Source organism: Copidosoma floridanum, unplaced genomic scaffold (genome assembly GCF_036245765.1).
Source record: "Copidosoma floridanum isolate Cflo_tuat_1 unplaced genomic scaffold, Cflo_Japanese_pri ptg000004l, whole genome shotgun sequence".
Lineage (NCBI taxonomy): Eukaryota > Metazoa > Arthropoda > Insecta > Hymenoptera > Encyrtidae > Copidosoma > Copidosoma floridanum.
Window position 1 is genome coordinate 28,745,100 of NW_028321881.1, and position 17,450 is coordinate 28,762,549.

Below are 17,450 nucleotides of genomic sequence, written 5' to 3' on the forward strand. Positions count from 1 at the left end.
ACTTTTGGTTTTTAAAAGGATCGATGACACAGCAAGTAAGATGGTTTATTGGAAAAGATCCTTTAAGTAACCTTGACAATAGTTGGAGTATGCTGGAGACAATCACTGCTTTCTGTAAATAATACCCTATAGGATAGATGACCGCGTCATCTGAGGGGGACTTTCCAAGGGACCCACTTGAAAGACTCTTGTACTCGAGGAGGAACATGATAGTTGCGGGAAAAAAAAACAAGGAAGATAGAAATTAAGGATGTGGGATAAGTAAAACGCTGCATTGAGAAATCTGAATACCATACTACACCATATAAAAGTCATAAATTTTTTTTTTTTATATTGTATAACACATTTTGTGCATCTCTTACCCTCGCATTATTCACCACACCCTCATGCGCAGCCTGATACAACACACTATAAAAGAAGGTGAAAATATGGATACAAATACGTTTTTACTGAAATAATAAGCTCATATCTTACCCCACCCCGCCCTATCATTTACTTTTTTCATACTCTTACACAGCAGAGCTCCGATGGCTTAGTGTTAAGAAGGTTTGGGAGAAAAGTTCAAAATGTAGAATCGTGACAAAAAAATTTGTGCTTTACTTGAGCTTATCAGGACTGCACATAAATTTTTTTAGATTTTTCGTCAGGGAAGATTTTTGAGAAAATTATTAATATATATTATCAGCTTAACACAGTCTCTTAAGAGATAACAAGGTTAGGTTACCTTTTAATTAAAAATTAGGATACATTATAAATGTGTTAGTAAAAAAAAAAGTTTTTATCGATACTTTAGCACAAAAGAAAGATTCTCAATAAATAAAATCATGACTCACCAGGCATTTTTTAAAAATTTAATGAATTGCAGTCGTACAGTTGAACGTAAGGAAAATATTAAGTTTGTAGAGTGCAAGAGAAGGTGCGCAGTAAGAGGGGCACATCTGCGTGGGAAAGGGGGACTCTCCGTTCCTCACCTCTCTGAATGATACCCCCAAACTTTCTTAAGCGTGCTCGTCTCCTAGCCGGAGATACTCGAGGGGTCGTGTGCTCAAATCCCGTCGAAAATTATCGAGATTTTTTTCTCGTTTTTTTTTGATGGGATGAGTACCCGGGATGCTGAAAAATTATTTATCCGATTTTTAAAACAAATAGTCAGTTTTTCTGATGATGTCCACACCTCCAGAGTATTCCTTTTTAAAAAAAAAACCAACACTGGGAGAGCTCATTAAGTTGAGTCACTGTTGGTCATTAAAAAAATCGGTACAGTGGATTAAAAAGTTTCTTGGAAAATATGCTTTCTTTAACCTTGATGAGAACTAGACTGTACTTGAGACAATCAGTGTGCCATATGAAATATAAAATGTTGGAAGCAAAAAAAGTGTCTCATATAGCGAAAGCTTACAAGAGTCCTAGAAAAAAAATACCATACTGTACTCTTCCACAGCTCCTTTACAAAACTTATTTAGATTCTTAAGCACCCTACACTGAAAGGGGCTTAGAGGTAATCGCCTTTGTGAACAAAAAAGCTGCTTGTCATACTTACCTGGCGTAGAGATAATCGTGATCAACAAGACGGTTTTTCCAGGGTAAGGCCTGTCCATTGCACTACGGATGGGTTGACCCTTACGAATATCTCTAATGTGGATATCTCGGACGTATTATTTTTGGTAGCTTTATTATTTATTACTAACAAAAATTACCAAAGCTATTATTTTAGATGCATGGCCGTTCTTAGTTGGTGGAGCAATTTGTCTCATTAATTAAAAGTATAGCCTGCTAAATAGGCGTTACTTCTTGTATCTCAAAAACCAAGGCCCCATCGCATGCTTCACGCGATGTTTGACGGTATCCAATACGTCGGCGTTGCGTAGGGCTGGGGGTGGTTTTTGGTTTTTACTACCGACGTACACAAAAATCTTCTTAGAGGAACAGACGGCGTCTAGCCGTACGAGATGGAGCAATAATAGGTATGATGTGATGCCCTTAGATGTTCTGGGCCACACGCGTGCTACACTGAAGGAAACAGCGTGTCCTCCCTGGCCAAAAGGCCTGGGTAACCCACTGAACCTTCTTTGTGCTAGAAATTGGGGCTTGCAATTATTCCCCATAAACGAGGAATTCCCAGTAAGCATTAGTCACAAGCTCGCGTTGATTACGTCCCTACCCTTTGTACTTAAAAAGTAAAAAAGATTTGTTTATTAGCAACGTGACAGGCAGCTCCATGTAGTCGATAGCTAGTTTTAACATTTTAGAGGATAGCTCATCCCATTCACCCGTTGCGGTAGCAGAGCAAAACAGAGCATGACACACTTCAGGTGATGAGACTGGTGAGACAGGAAAAATAAGTTTTGAAGTATTCACCAAAAGGGATTATGCCCACATAAGATCAAAAAGAGTTACGCTAAGGGAGGTTATCTTGGTAGGTAAAATATATTAAGTCTATTTGGAGAGAATTGCAGTAAAGAAGAGGGATATTTAAATCTGACCAAGTCAAGCGTGCGTATATGAGTCAATTTAATTTTGTATCTGATGCGTTATGTAATTTTTCATAAAGGAATTAGTTTTGAGCAGAATAAAGTTGATTACGAATATTCCCTCTAACATGCCTAAAAAGGCTATCTCACCATCGGATTTTCTTTGCACAGCTTTTCTGTAAATAGCATTTCTGTGCTTCATGAGTTTAAAAATTTTGCGTCAAACCCATGGTCTTTTGCAGACTTAAAGCAAATAAATCTAGACATATCCGACATATCTAACGAGCTACCTTGTAACAGTTCTAACTCAGAATAAGCATTTGTCGATTGAAAATTTAATTAAGTAATGAGTATTTTATTAAGGTTACGATATAAAATCTTTTAACTGAATGTTTTTGCTATAGTAAGCGTTATTGATTAATCAATGAAATCATGCCCAGTGATAAATGGAGAGAGGTTGTGAATATTTCTGTACAGCATTTGCACAATGGACAACAAGTAAGACAAGCTATGTATAAGAAATATGATCCAGGCGTGTGACATGATGAGTCGGTTCTGATGGCACAAATGCAGTGTATGTGACAGTAAGCTTTAACTATGCTCGTATAGAAAAAAAAGTAGGTAAATTCGATTGAAAAAAATGAATTTAGAAAACTACGAGCTAGAAACCAATATATAACAGCGAAAAAAAGATTAATGATTTGTAATTGATATTTTTATAATGAAATAAACAGGTGTATTATTACTGGGGTTGGAAGTGGACAAAACTTTAACTGGAAAATCACTGCAAACATAGAGACAAACAACCCCTTCATCTTTTCTTTCTCTACCATTCTAAAAAAAAAAAAAATTTATAGTAACCATTTAAGCACACAATTTTAAATATGTAACACCTATATAACTTTTAGGAACTTCCGTTATCTCAAAGGTTATTTTTTATTGAAATTCAAATAAATTACCATTTAGGGCATGAAGCCGACTGGACATGACAGTTGCCAAATCATGTATTTTCGAGTTAAGTAGGTTGAACTTGTTCTTTACATCAGATAATTTCGGCTCTTTCTCATTGTTCCCGATAGTAGCAAAATTTTTGGGAGATGCCGAGGAAAAAAAAAATTTGGAGATAAACACGTTTAGACGAATAACACAAGTTGTGAGAAGAAAATCCACATGATCTCTTAAAAGTAGTTTTAGAAGAAATAGGAGTAGAGTTAGGAAAAGAAAGTTTCTGGTTTAAGCTATATAGAAAAAAATAACAAGAGAATTACGAGATAGAGCAACAGGAGAAGAGCGAATTTGAAACCGAGCTACTGACATACCAGCTCGCATGTGTACATCTTAAGTGAAATGGATTGTCACAGGCTGAGCAACGGATGCGTTTACTAATATGAGTAGTGAAAAATTATGAGCTCCAGCATACAAAACACAACTTTCTATGCATAGCACGATAACATATTTATATAAGATAATGAAAGTAAACAAGCAATCAAAGATAACCAAAAACAATCAAAGCAAACAATCACTTACGTAGGTAAATTCTAAGAAAACAGTTTAATATCTCAAATAAACTTATGCTTCAGAAAATTAAATGTCCATGAAAATATCAAATTCTAAAGAAGATAATAATTATCAATGACTATTAACGACTATAAAATAATAACTTCAAGAACATCACAAAAACACATAGATAAAATCACTGAAAAATGAAGACTAGAATACACAATTTGTAGCAATGAAGAAAATGACTGCTCACTTAGTACTGAGCAGCATTAGGCATATCAAAAATAACGCAGCCACAAAAAAATGTGGGTAGTTAAAAAGCAGGTGCGTTCAGGCAATTGAAACGTGGGCACAAAGATGTTAAGTAGTAAGTGCAGGGGCACCCAGAAACAGCAATGAGACCAGTATGTAGATAAGTAGCCAACATTACCTGATATAAGTCGTTACCAACAGTGCTAGATGTAAGTATTAGCTAACATACAACAAACTCTTTGGCTGAAAAAGAAGAACATCCGTTATTTATGCTGTCAAAAAGCCAGAGTCTACAAAGATCTGAATGCCTGCCATAGTATAAGGTACTCCAGAAAGTATCAAAAAAGTATCAAATAACAAGAAATTAGTGCGTAATCATATCTGCTATGACTCACCGTTCAATTACTATTGGTGATCAAGTGGGCTTAGTATTTTTCTCCTGCTGGGCTACCTAGATAGGTTAGCAATTTTTGCTGACGTCAAATTTTTTCGTTTTTTTTACCTTCATTATATAAAACTTAGCTAACTACTTCTTGTTTTTTAACCAACGTTTACTCATAGTAATTTTTTCACACATGCCACATAAAATATACATTATGTATAATTAAAATTTATTCTTTTAAATGTTACTCATAAAAGTCCAAACACATTTTTTAGATTTATTTTGATATTGAAAACTGTTTTTGTGAGTGCAACTGACGAAAGTTTCTTACAAACTCACTCTCCCTCTGTAGTTTTTCTCAGGCTTGAGACCGGTTCTTTAAATGTGGTCACATTATGCACGCGTTTATTAAATTTAAATTTAAGTTTAATAATTGAAAACAAAATATATGATAAATTTATAAAAAATAGTATTTTTAAAAAAGTAAGAAATCAAATAACGTAACGGATTAGAAAGGTTATGCGTAAAATAATGATATACTCAAAAAATAAATTTTGATAATAATTTTAATACAAAGAAATTTAATTTGACAAAAAATCATGCAAACATTGATACGACTACTAACCGCTGGAAGCATAAAAAAAGTATCATAATGTGCGTATTCACAGTTTTAACTGTAGTGACGATGGAGGAGATACCTTATAAGCTTTTATTGCTTTTATCACTGATATATATAAGCAAAGTCCCAAAAATCGTTCTTAACGCTACCTGCGAAAACTACTCAACCGACCTTACTAAAATTTTGCATACTGAGTCTTGACACTTCCTAGATGGTTTTCGCATAGTTTTTGTCTTAAAAAATTGCTTACAATAGCAACAAGTAAGCTTAAGGTTCTTAAAAATTACGCTAACTTTTTACCTTAGGTCAGTAAAATTCACTAGGTGGTGTCAAAATAACTGTTCACTGATGAATGAGCGACTACTGAGTGCTACGAAAAAATAGGCGTTCTAATTACCAACGTATCAAGCATAATAACAGAAAACAATCAGCCAGAGCAACATTGCTCAAACACTTCAGAATTTTTTGGAAGTTCTTTTAACTAAACTGGTGCTGTCAGAACACCTTTTACTACAATAGCTCCTCCTTAGAAGTTCGTACGAATGACAAATCTACGGAGAAGGTATTATCCAGGCCCACTTGGCCGACAAACAGTAACCGGTCGCTTATCCGGGGAACGATCCAAACGAAATTTTTTTGTTTGGATATGAAACATTCAAAATTAAAAAAGTACATTAATATTAAGATATTGTGTTAAGTAGTAAATACAAACTATTTTTATTAGAGAAGCATGCAAGTAGTTATTATTTTGGAAGATTTTCAGCAAGTGGAAATCGCACAAATTTCTGGATTGTTTAATTGGCTTAGAACGTCCACAAAACCCTAAGAATATTAGATCAGATTTCTCTCAAGCTGGACATTTTCTAATATTAAGCTGGAAACGTTGGTGTTGAGAACGCTTTTTTTGTAGTACTTGAAAGTTTTTTATTAATTTAAAAACAGTGACATCTGTAGCTGGGATATCCATCTGCATGTCTAACAGCTCTGTTCTTGATACATTGTTGGTAAACGACAATGGTATATGGTAATTTGCTCGGGAATATTGCATCTAGATTCACTTACTTAGATTAAAGGTAGCCTCGATTTTACTTGTACGCCACCTAGCGAATTTATCTAAACTAAGGTGAAATAAAAAGGTAGCGTATTTTAGAAAAATCTTAAGCTTATTTATTGCTATAGTAGTTAATTTTTTCAAGATGAAAATTATGCGAAAACCATCTAAGAAGTGTCGAGACTCAGTTTGCAAACTTTCAGCAAGATCCATAACTAATTATCACCTTTTTGAGCAAATGAAGATCATTATTAACTGTATCCAACATCTCCTGAGCAATGTTAATGCAATGATTGTTTGGTTAAAATTACGGAGATTTATAACAAATTTCGCTGACCTACATCACGTGCCTGAAAAATCTGAAATAGTAGCATGTCACGAGCCAAGTAATACTCTAAGGTCTTCAGTAATTCTTTTACGGTAATTCAGTGACTTTTAACGTAATTTTTGTCACTTCTTGAACGTTTTCATCGCTTATTGAATTTCTGGAACTAGACGTCCAGGGCGAAGTTTATTACCGATATCCTCTTAAACTTCTTGGAATAGCTTGTACTACTCATGTACATTTATTTTATTTAGAATACACTACTTTTTTGACACTAAAGTAAATATAATCTCTAGGCTGTTTTCTTTGTTTTTAAAGAAAAAAATCACCAAGCAACTAAATACTTAAAACCCTTCCTGCTTCTTTCACTCAAACAAGATATACTATACAGCTAATACTGTATGTATAAATTATTGATATAAGTGTACCGCCACAACAAAATAAAGAATTCGAAGTTGTAATGTATATATCCTACGAAATTTGAGATCACATTACTTTTTAAGAGCCCGTCTTGAGTCTACTGATCTTATATATTTTTTTTAAATTGTGTAAAGTAAAAAAGGAAGAAAAATGACTATCTCGAAAGAAATGTACATTTTATAAATTTGATAATACTTTTAATACAACCCATAGTTTTTGTCTATCTTATCGATTAATTAAAATTTATATACAAGCCCGAAAATAAATATAATCTTACCACTTTTTTTCGCGTAACGTCATGGAAGACACAGACAATTTATTAAACTTCACTCTATCACCGACAATCTAACAATTTTTTATCTCAAACCTTTTTTCTCTTATAGTCCACGCTGTAGGATGCTTCTATAAGATCTCATCTTTTGATTTCAAGTTGTGTTTACGTCCTTTATCGATCTTTTGAATGTGTAAATAAACATTCTTGCATGCAAATTTTGATAACATTAGTTATACAACGTGTTCGTTAGTAATCGGTATTTTAAAGTAAGACATAATTTTCTGAGGTCCAAAATTCTCCATTTCGTGCCTTTCTGCGGATGTTTTGACTGTTTTCAGTACTGCTGAGTACTGTGTAGTCTATTTTAAGGATAGTATGGTGTACGATAACAGAATCTAGACTTTTCTGGGTCCTTGTGTTTATTTGTTACTCGCGAGTTCTAAGAATTGTAAAGACTTAAGTGAATATTGTGGATGATATCCACATTTTTAGTATGTTAATTAAAATATTTTAAGTACTGATGTTACAATATGTTCATAAAATATACTTTCAAGGTTTCATCTAAGAACAATCTGCGCTTTTCATTAGTAAATATTAGTTGTGCTTCGTGCCAAATACTATTATCCTCTCGCATAATTCCGTAGAATTTACAGAAATGTAAATTGAAAAATTATTATCCGGAAGTGTCCATTGAAATCGCATAAGCAGCTTGTCCCATTCTAAAAAGAGTTTCGGATTTATAGGTAGATTTTTTGGCACGTACCCTTTACTGCTTTCGCTTAATTTGCATGTGACAGCACTTGACATTAAACACCTTACGCAAATGGTTACAGTTATTCATAATAACCACCAATTACCACTTACCTTGTCAACCACCACCCAATAGTCAATGGAACAGTTTAGCAAGTGGCAGCTAAGAATTATCTTCGGCTTTTTACTTCAAGTTTGCTCTCAGCTTCACGTTCGTTGTGATTCGATAACTGTGGATGCAATTAATCGGCTATCCTTTTTTTTATCGATTTCCTTATCAAACACCATAACATTTGTAGCTACTTGAGCCTTGCATTGTTTTTAACAGTATCTCGTGTATTTTTAGTACTGTTTATATCCTCTTACATTGTTACGATATTACAACTAACCGTTAACGATTAATTCGTTTCGTACATTTTTTGCACTTATTTGTTTGGGGATTTTTAATTAATTACAAAATATATACACTTCAAACTTAATAAAACAAGTGCATTTATAAGCAGGTGTTATAAATTTATTTTTAACAGTAGCCATGAAAACATATTCTATCCTTATTAATTTTAATAATAGTTAGTCGGAATGTTGTATGTCAGAAAATTGGCATAAAAAAATATAACTGGTAAGAAACCTGAGTCAAAAAAATTACTCTCAATCCAACTACTTAAGTTCCCAGTTTTTTTTCAGCTATTATTTCTAGTTTAATTTTCAACTTTCACAATTTTTTAACTTGCAATGATATTCCTTTGAACAAGTCGTTGTAAATACTTCAGTTTCTAATGACCATGAATATTTCTCCTTTCAATTGATACAAAATTTTGTTATTAAGTAAATAAGTGCATTTATCATTTAAAGTTAGTGTAACTTCATTATTCAATCACGAATAGCATTAACTAAGTATTATTAAACATATAATATTATTACTAGAAAAAAGTGCCACCTCAACCAGGCGTTGCACTTGTATCTCTGTTTTATCGGAAAAACACATTAGTCGTTTTATTACCGAGGTCTTAGCAACCTCCTCTTGTCCATCGCTACATTTTAACTTTTGGGGATTTCAAGATAGTATTTTTTGAAGTGAAACTTCTATTGCCACGTATTGAAAATCTCGTGGTAAGTAGAACCGGCTGATGCAACGCAAAAGTGTCCATCCGGTTTTTGATGGCAAGGAGAGAGCGGGGAGTGGGGTACGAGAGTAACACGCATGCGATTCAGAGAAAATTTGTGGTGGGAAAAAAGAAAAAAAGAAAAAAAAAAGAGAGCAAAGTAGCCAGCGCACGCTTCTACATAAATATAAGGTATGTACTTGTTTAGAAACTAATACATTTTATAGTAGAAAGCCAGAGCATGTGTATAAATGTGTGTATGCATGTAGATACTCTCTCTGTATAGGAGACTTGTAAAGCTGGCACCTGTAAATATTAAATATTATTATTTTGCAACAATTTGGGGCTTGGACAATTTCTCCTTAATTGCAGATTTATTTTAAACTTTAATTTTCATTTGCGGATCAATAGTTTGCGAGATATTTGCAAAATCAAACGTTGAAAAAAAAAAGAAAAAACGTGGCACTGACGTATGAAAACCATAGTTTTAAGTACTGATTTAGTATAAATGTCACAAAGTTTGTCAATAATAAATTTAATTATTAAGTTGAAAAATCCCGTGAAGACGAAAGTAATTAGTAGGTATACTGTGAGAGTTCTGGCTCACCTCCCCCTTAGGTGGCAGGGGGGAGCTGTAGCACGAGAGTATGGGGCTCCCCCCCCTCCAAGTGGAGAGGGGTGGGCAGACACTTGTGAGAAGGCCCCTGTGTGACGTATGTGTACATGTGTTGGGTCAGCCGTGCTATTTCACGAGCTTCTTGACCACTACACGCATGCATAAAAATGTACACATGCACGTGTATATGTGCTTGCACGCGTGCTAATATTTTCCGAGTCATCATATATGTACACATCAATGAGATAGAATGAGTAAGTGCTTAGTTAAATCATGCACTTTACTGCAAAGCCCTATAGACATTATAGTAGAACACTCTGTTATTACAAATTAGACCCCACGGATGTAAGCAATACTTTTCTAAATAAGACTGCCTCAAAGGACTTTTGCTTGTTTTGTTTTTTGAATTGTATTTATGAATGGTTCAACAGTCTAACAGCTGATAACATTCTAAACATATGACTATGAATGGAGCTTCTTGACCACTACACGCATGCATGAAAATGTACATCAAGCTCACATCGTTATATTATGGCTGCACACGCGCTCCTTGGAGGGGCTTATCGTGCTCAGATGTCAGTGTCTTACATGAAGAACCTGGGTTCAGTTGCTTAAAGAGGATGGGGATAAAAAATTAACAATAAATATGTTTTTGTGTCAAGTCATATACAAATGTATTAAGTATGGAATTTGCAGAAAATTTTTTTAGTTACATCTGATATTCCTTACATTATAACTATGCATATGTATAAAAAACTAATATATCTTATAATATATGCTAAATTATTTTTAATTATTAGTTATTACTAATGTTGTATCATAAACCATTTATAGTTATTATTTAAAAAAAAATAGACACACACTTATTATAAATAAAGCCATTCAACCCACGATAAAATCACCACTTCTATGTAGCGTTCTTGTGCTGTCTATAATACAGTCTCTTACATACTTTACTCTTATCAGATCGTGTCACTTTTTTGTTCCTATAACCAATTATTTTTTTCCTCAAATAACACGCATCACACTCATAAGTTTTTTCTTAAAATCCTACAAAGTCTTTCTCTTCTTCCTCTTCATGCAGTGCTGATTTACATTGAAAATTTTCTATACTCACTGAAATATAGCTATTCTCATCGTCTAGGTTATATCTCATTATAGCTATTTTTTCACCTTGTGTAGTTTCATCAATTTGTCGTTCATCCACTACAGAGAGTGGGCTACCACTCTTACTGTCACTAGTGTCACTACCACTGTCTCTATCACTAATGGAAGTGTCTCTATCACTACTACAATCTACAACTACTACATTCGTATTACTGTCTCTATCACTAACAGTTTTCCTATCGCTATCAGAATTTATAACTATTGTGTTAGTGTTATTATCACTATCTTTATCACTAATCAAAGGTTTTCTCTTACTATCGCAATTTACATCATTATCAACACTATCTCTTTCTTCACTTACACAAGCTATAGTGTCACTATCACTGTTAATATTGGAATCATAATCACTATCACTTTTTACTCTTTCAATTTTATTTTTCTGTATTTCACCTGTAATGTGTTCGGAATCACTACCATATATTGTAGTTTTCCTTTTTTTTAATGGGAGAGATATGGGTTGGGACTCGTCTGGTTTTCCTTTAGCCAACTTTCCTGGTGCATATTTTATCCCAAAATCAGTCACAAAAACTCTCCTTTTTTTTATTGGTAGTAAAAAGGGTAGCTTTTTATCATCACTTATTTTACCAACTTTCAATTTAAAATATAACACTGTTTTAGAAATACTTTGATTTGTTAGATGAAAAATGTGCATTCGCCCTGTAGGAAAGTTAGGAGAGAACTAGTGGTCCTTCGAAAGATTTTCTTGGTCTAAAAAACTGATAACTATGCTTCGTCCTATATACAACGCTTTTACTACTACAACCATAGCTTTGATGTGGTAATAGAGTGTATATGCCTATATAATATTATGTATATCAGTTCAATGCGTCATTCACAAGTAGATGTTGACTGTTTCTCCATAACAGAAATGTTTTCATAAGGTTATAAATATTGGTACGCACTAGTCCTGAGGGTCTCAATAGCTCAACAAGACCGCTCATATTCTTTACACTTTTTCGTATTCTGACGCTTTTACATGTTTTATGCTTACGGTAATGCTACTGCAGCAGTACTCTTATTGTAGAAATGTATTTCTTGTTTAATCGATCGAGCACTTGAAATTACGAGAATAAAGATTTTGTAAAATAATTTTTATTAATTTTTTTATTTTTAATTTCTTCAAATCGCTATAGATAAATTATATTTCAAGGATAGTATATTTATGAAGTGCTACTCTTTTTTAATATACTTTTTTTTTTTGCTATAGCATTCTTCACAGCACAACAGGCTGATTCAAATGTATGATTTGTACATGTCACAAGAGGCATGTTAAATTGTTTCAATGGCAAACATTCTTTAAAGTTGTGAATGAACCTAGAATAGAAAAATAGTCCTTTACTTTTTATTTATCATTTTTTATTTTTATGCATTGGATTTTATTAATTTCATACCTATTGAGAAGCACTTGACGAAGCTATTTCGGTTTTTCAAGTCCTTTAACATAAATTACGTTATCCTCTTTATAAAGTGACGATTAAATCTTTATAGGGCACATCTCCAGAGTCCCGAAGGAGACCGTGGTAATTACGTTCTAACCAATGATTTTAACGTTTATTTTCAGACCTTAGCTGATCCCAGGGGTGGGAAGGCTTGAAAAGAAACACTTTTGGTATAGAATCTTCTTCCTCTAAAGGTATAATTGCTACCTCCTTAAAAATGAATTCGTTAAATATAGTCTTGAAGCCTTGAATATCAATCACATACTTAGACATCTTTAAGCTAGTACAATTAACAGTCAACTGACATCAATACTTACATACAATCTCTTTTTACACACTATACGTGTACTACAGCTTTTTTTTAGGCCACCACTAGGTAGCGCTTTTATCCGCGTAAATAGATGGTATGAGACGTGTGTCAAAGCACCATAGGAGTCATTTGAGGACAATAAAAATCGGTGTCAGCATCATGGAGCAACTTTTTGATAATTCTGCTGATGCCGACTGTGTAGAAAATTTTGTGATTTTTCGTAAAATAGTGCGAGTAGAATATCAACAACAGTTGAGTGGTGAAACTACTACAAATATTCAAGATTTAGTTGATAATAGTGTGATAGTGCTTGAAAGCTTAAAAAAACTATCTGCAATCTGTGAAATTGTAACCACACATTAAGCAAAAGTTATTAAACATTGAGTGTCTCATAACAACTTTTTTGGAAACATTTTTTAAAAAATTGAAAATTCAAGGACTAGTCTTTTGCTGATACATCAATCCATGATGATGATACTACTGTGGTGTGGAAAAAACTTGATAGTGCGTTTCAAAATCGTATAAGAACTGTCATTATTGTGGATAGCAAGCACTTGGATGTGGTAAAACTTTTTAAGTCTGCGGAAAATGAGTTTGTTTCAATAGTGCCAGAAATTCTAAATCATCAGCATGCTTTAAAAGTTAACGCAGTTTTAGCAGCAGAGTTTGTCTTAGTGAAAAATGATACGGAGACTACTGAAGTTAAGTACTTTAACAGTAAATTGGAATGTATTTTTCATACAACTAATTAACATCAATGGTTTGAAAATAATGTTCAGAAACCCATTGCTACCAACATTAATAAATTCCAAGAACAAGAAAAGGTTTTTCAAATTTCACGCTTTCGGTATGGTTTTCACTAGATTTTGGCATGCTAAAAAAAAATCCCGTTGTTCGATTTGCCTTATCATTCCATAGTTTTGAGATATTCAACGCGCAAAAGGGCAAAAAACACGTTTTTTGGCACTTTTAGGTTAGGATTGCTTAAAATCCTGACGTGATAGGGCAATTTGGTCAACGGATTCAGATTTAGCTCGAAAAAATACTTAGGATATGACTATTGGACTGAAAAGAAAAAAACTTTGCAGGCCTGTGTGATTTTAAAACTTTTCCACTTTATTCAACAGCTAAAATAAAGCCTAAACATGTGAGTTTGTTACTTATAGAAAGTCACTATACGAAAATGAATGATAAGGGAAAAACAAATAAAAAACAAAAAAAATTTAACAACAGAGATAATGATTTTAATTGAAATGATGAGAGAGGTAGAAGAAGAAGAAGATGATGATGATAATGATGATGATGATAATGATGATGATGATAATGATGATGATGATAATGATGATGATGATGATGATGATGATGATGATGATGATGATGATGATGATGATGATGATGATGATGATGATGATGATGATGATGATGATGATGACGACGATGATGATGATGATGATGATGATGATGATGATGATAATGATGATGATGATGATGATGATAATGATGATGATGATGATGATGATGATGATGATGATAATGATGATGATGATGATGATGATGATGATGATGATGATGATGATAATGATGATGATGATGTAGAAGATGATCTAGAAGAGAGTTAAAAGATAAATTATAATCTTTACCATGCTGATGGGCTTACAGAAGAGATATATGAAGAAGAAGATGTTGAGTCAGAAGAAAGCGTAGAGAGCAGGGTTAGTCATTCGAATGATGATGAATACCATTGTCATTATGTGTGGGTTGAAGATTTGTCTCGGCTTGTAAGAAGCTCTCTTACTAAATGTAAACGTAAAATATACATTTGCGACCGTTGTCTGCATTACTTCATAACTAATGAAAAACTTATAATACACACAGTAGAGTGCGTTAAAGTGAATTTATGTGAAGTAAGCTTGCCAAAATGTGGGGATAATATTTTGAAATTTGAAAATTATGAGAATAAAAATCAAGTGCCATTTATAGTATACGCAAACTTTGAGTGTGTATTAAAACCTGTACACGATAGTGAGCAAGCAATACAACACTATGAAGCTTTTAGTGTTGAATATTACGTAAAGTGCAGTTTTAACGATACAAAATCACGATACATTTCCTATAGAAAAGAAACAGAAAGCAGTGAAAGTTTAGCTACCTGGTTTGGAAAAGAAATGCGAGATCTCGCCGTAGGTTTACAAAGTATGTACAACAATCCAGTGCCAATGAGATTACTAACTGAAGAAGAAGACTTCGATTTTTGTAACACGGATAAATGTCACATGTGTGAGAAGTATATTAAAAATAATGAAAAAGTTTACGATCATTGACATTTTACTGGAAGGTAAGTATTTTTTAACACTTCTCTAATGGATATTATTTTCTCCTCAAAGTTATTTATAAATTTTTTTATTCTAGATACCGAAGTCCTGCACATAATGAATGTAATCTCAAATACCAAGACTCATGAACAATACCCATAGCTTTTCACAACCTAAGTAACTATGATGCGCACTTATTTATACAAGAACTTGTTACTTGTTTTCCTGAAAGAGTAGAAGTAATACCTCAGACAAAGCAAAAATATATTTCTTTTACAAAATATGTTGAGGGAACGAGAATCAACTTACGCTTTATTGACTCTTATCGATTTTTACATTCAACGCTTGATAAGTTGGCATCCTATTTGGAACAACATGACATTTTAGAGAATACTTTTAGTCAAGACGATATATACACCATGAATCAAATCAAATTGCTTAAAAGAAAGAAATCTTGGACAGTATCCAGATTTATACCTCAAGACTGATGTGCTTCTATTAGCAGAAGTTTTTGAAAAATTTAGAAATAATCGTCGAGAGGTATACAAATTAGATGCTGCTCACTATTTTACAACACCAGGCTTTACTTGGGATGCTATGTTGTATAAAACCAAAGTAAGTTTTACTGTATACACACACGCACACACACACACACACACACACACACACACACACACACACACATATATATATATCCATAAAAAGTTTTACTAAAACATTAAAAAATAAAATTTATAACTTTTTTTTCACAGATTTCACTAGAACTCATTACTGACATTGACATGTTCATCACATGACAACAACCTAACGATTTTTATAAAATTAAAAATAAAAGTGATTATGAATATATTTTAGAAGAAGATTTTGAATATTTAGAGGTGCTGCATGATTCTCATAGAGACTTACTGTTCTGTTCTGAACACATTTCAGCTCCAAATTTAAAACAGAAAAAACTCACGACTACATTATATAATAAGCATAAATATGTAATTCATTATGAAGCTCTCAAGCAAGCTGAAAAACATGGATTAAGAGTCACAAAAATTCATCGGGCTTTGAAGTTTCCGCAAAGTACATGGCTCAAAAAGTTTATAGACCTGAATAATAATAAAAGAAGAAAAGCTAAAAATGAGTTTAAAAAAATGCTTTTTAAACTATTTAATAACGCTATTTTTGGAAAGACAATGGAGAATGAAAGAAAGAAAATCACTGTTAAGCTTATAGACCTCTGGGATGGGCGTTACGGTGCAGGCGCATGTATTGCTAAACCTAACTTTCATAGCTGTGATATTTTTGATGAAAATTTTGTAGCGATTCAAATACAACGTTTGGAAGTAATGATGAGAAAATCCATATATATTGGGCTGAGTGTGTTAGACTTATCTAAAACGCTTGTATATCGCTTTCATTATAATTACATGATTTCTAAACTAAAAAATGATTGCAAACTTTTACATACCGATACAGACAGTTTAATATATGAAAGAAAAAACCACGATATTTATGAAATGATGAAAACTAACATTCAGGAATTCGATACATCTAGTTATCCTGAAGATAATAAGTATAAAATGCCGCTTAAAAGTAAGAACATTGTTGGACTTATGAAGGATGAGTGTAATAGTTAATATTATTACGAAATTTGTCGGTCTTAAAACTAAAATGTACAGCATTCTCGTTCAGAATCAAAATACAATAAAAAAGCAAAGGGTGTTAAAACCAGTGTTGTTAAAGCCACCGTTGATTTTAATGATTACATTAACTGCCTACACGATCAAAACATAAATATAGATTGATAGGTAGTAAATATCAGATCTCATTACGGTGTTTGTTGAACGTGCCGTTCTGCTCCCAATTGTTTCCATGATTTCTTGAGGTTTTGTGCATAAGCACACGATCAGTAAGAGCTAATTTAGGAGTGAGAATAAAAACTCCAAAGTCAGGTGTTAGTTTGAGCAACGTTTCGTTGGTCTTAACGCCAACCTCATCAGGCTCAGTCTATATCGTTAAGACGATCGTTACAGTATGTACGTTGCTTAAACTAACACCTGACTTTGGAGTTTTTATTCTCACTCCTAAATTAGCTCTTACTGATCGTGTGCTTATGCACAAAACCTCAAGAAATATCAGATCTCATCTGCACAAGATTTATACTGAAAAACAAAAAAAAGTAGCTCTTAGCTCTTATGATGATGAGCGATGCATCTTCTCTAATATCACTGACACATTACCCTGGGGGCATTATAAAGTGAATCAACAACGACGAGATGGAGTGGTAGAAGAAGAGAAAGCTAAGGAAGATGGAGAAAACGTAAGAAGCCCAAGAAGTGAGACCCATGTTGATATATCACTGGGGGACCATAAAGTAATAAATAGAGAACTGAGAGTTACAACAGATAGAGAAGAAAAAAAAAGTAGTGACAAGGACAGGCAGGAAACAGCTTGTATAGAAGAGAGAA

At 33.2% G+C, this 17,450-nt stretch overlaps 1 protein-coding gene and 1 non-coding gene across 3 annotated transcripts in view; one reads left to right on the forward strand and one right to left on the reverse strand.

Moving 5' to 3' along the window:
* The window catches only part of LOC106644600 (bifunctional purine biosynthesis protein ATIC), a 504,490-nt gene that overhangs the window by 71,664 nt on the left and 415,376 nt on the right, over nucleotides 1-17,450 (reverse strand). The gene's annotated exons all lie outside the window — the stretch shown is intronic.
* Nucleotides 1,533-1,694, forward strand: LOC149375800 (U1 spliceosomal RNA). Its single transcript, XR_016293666.1, has one exon. It is a non-coding gene; the product is annotated as a U1 spliceosomal RNA (small nuclear RNA).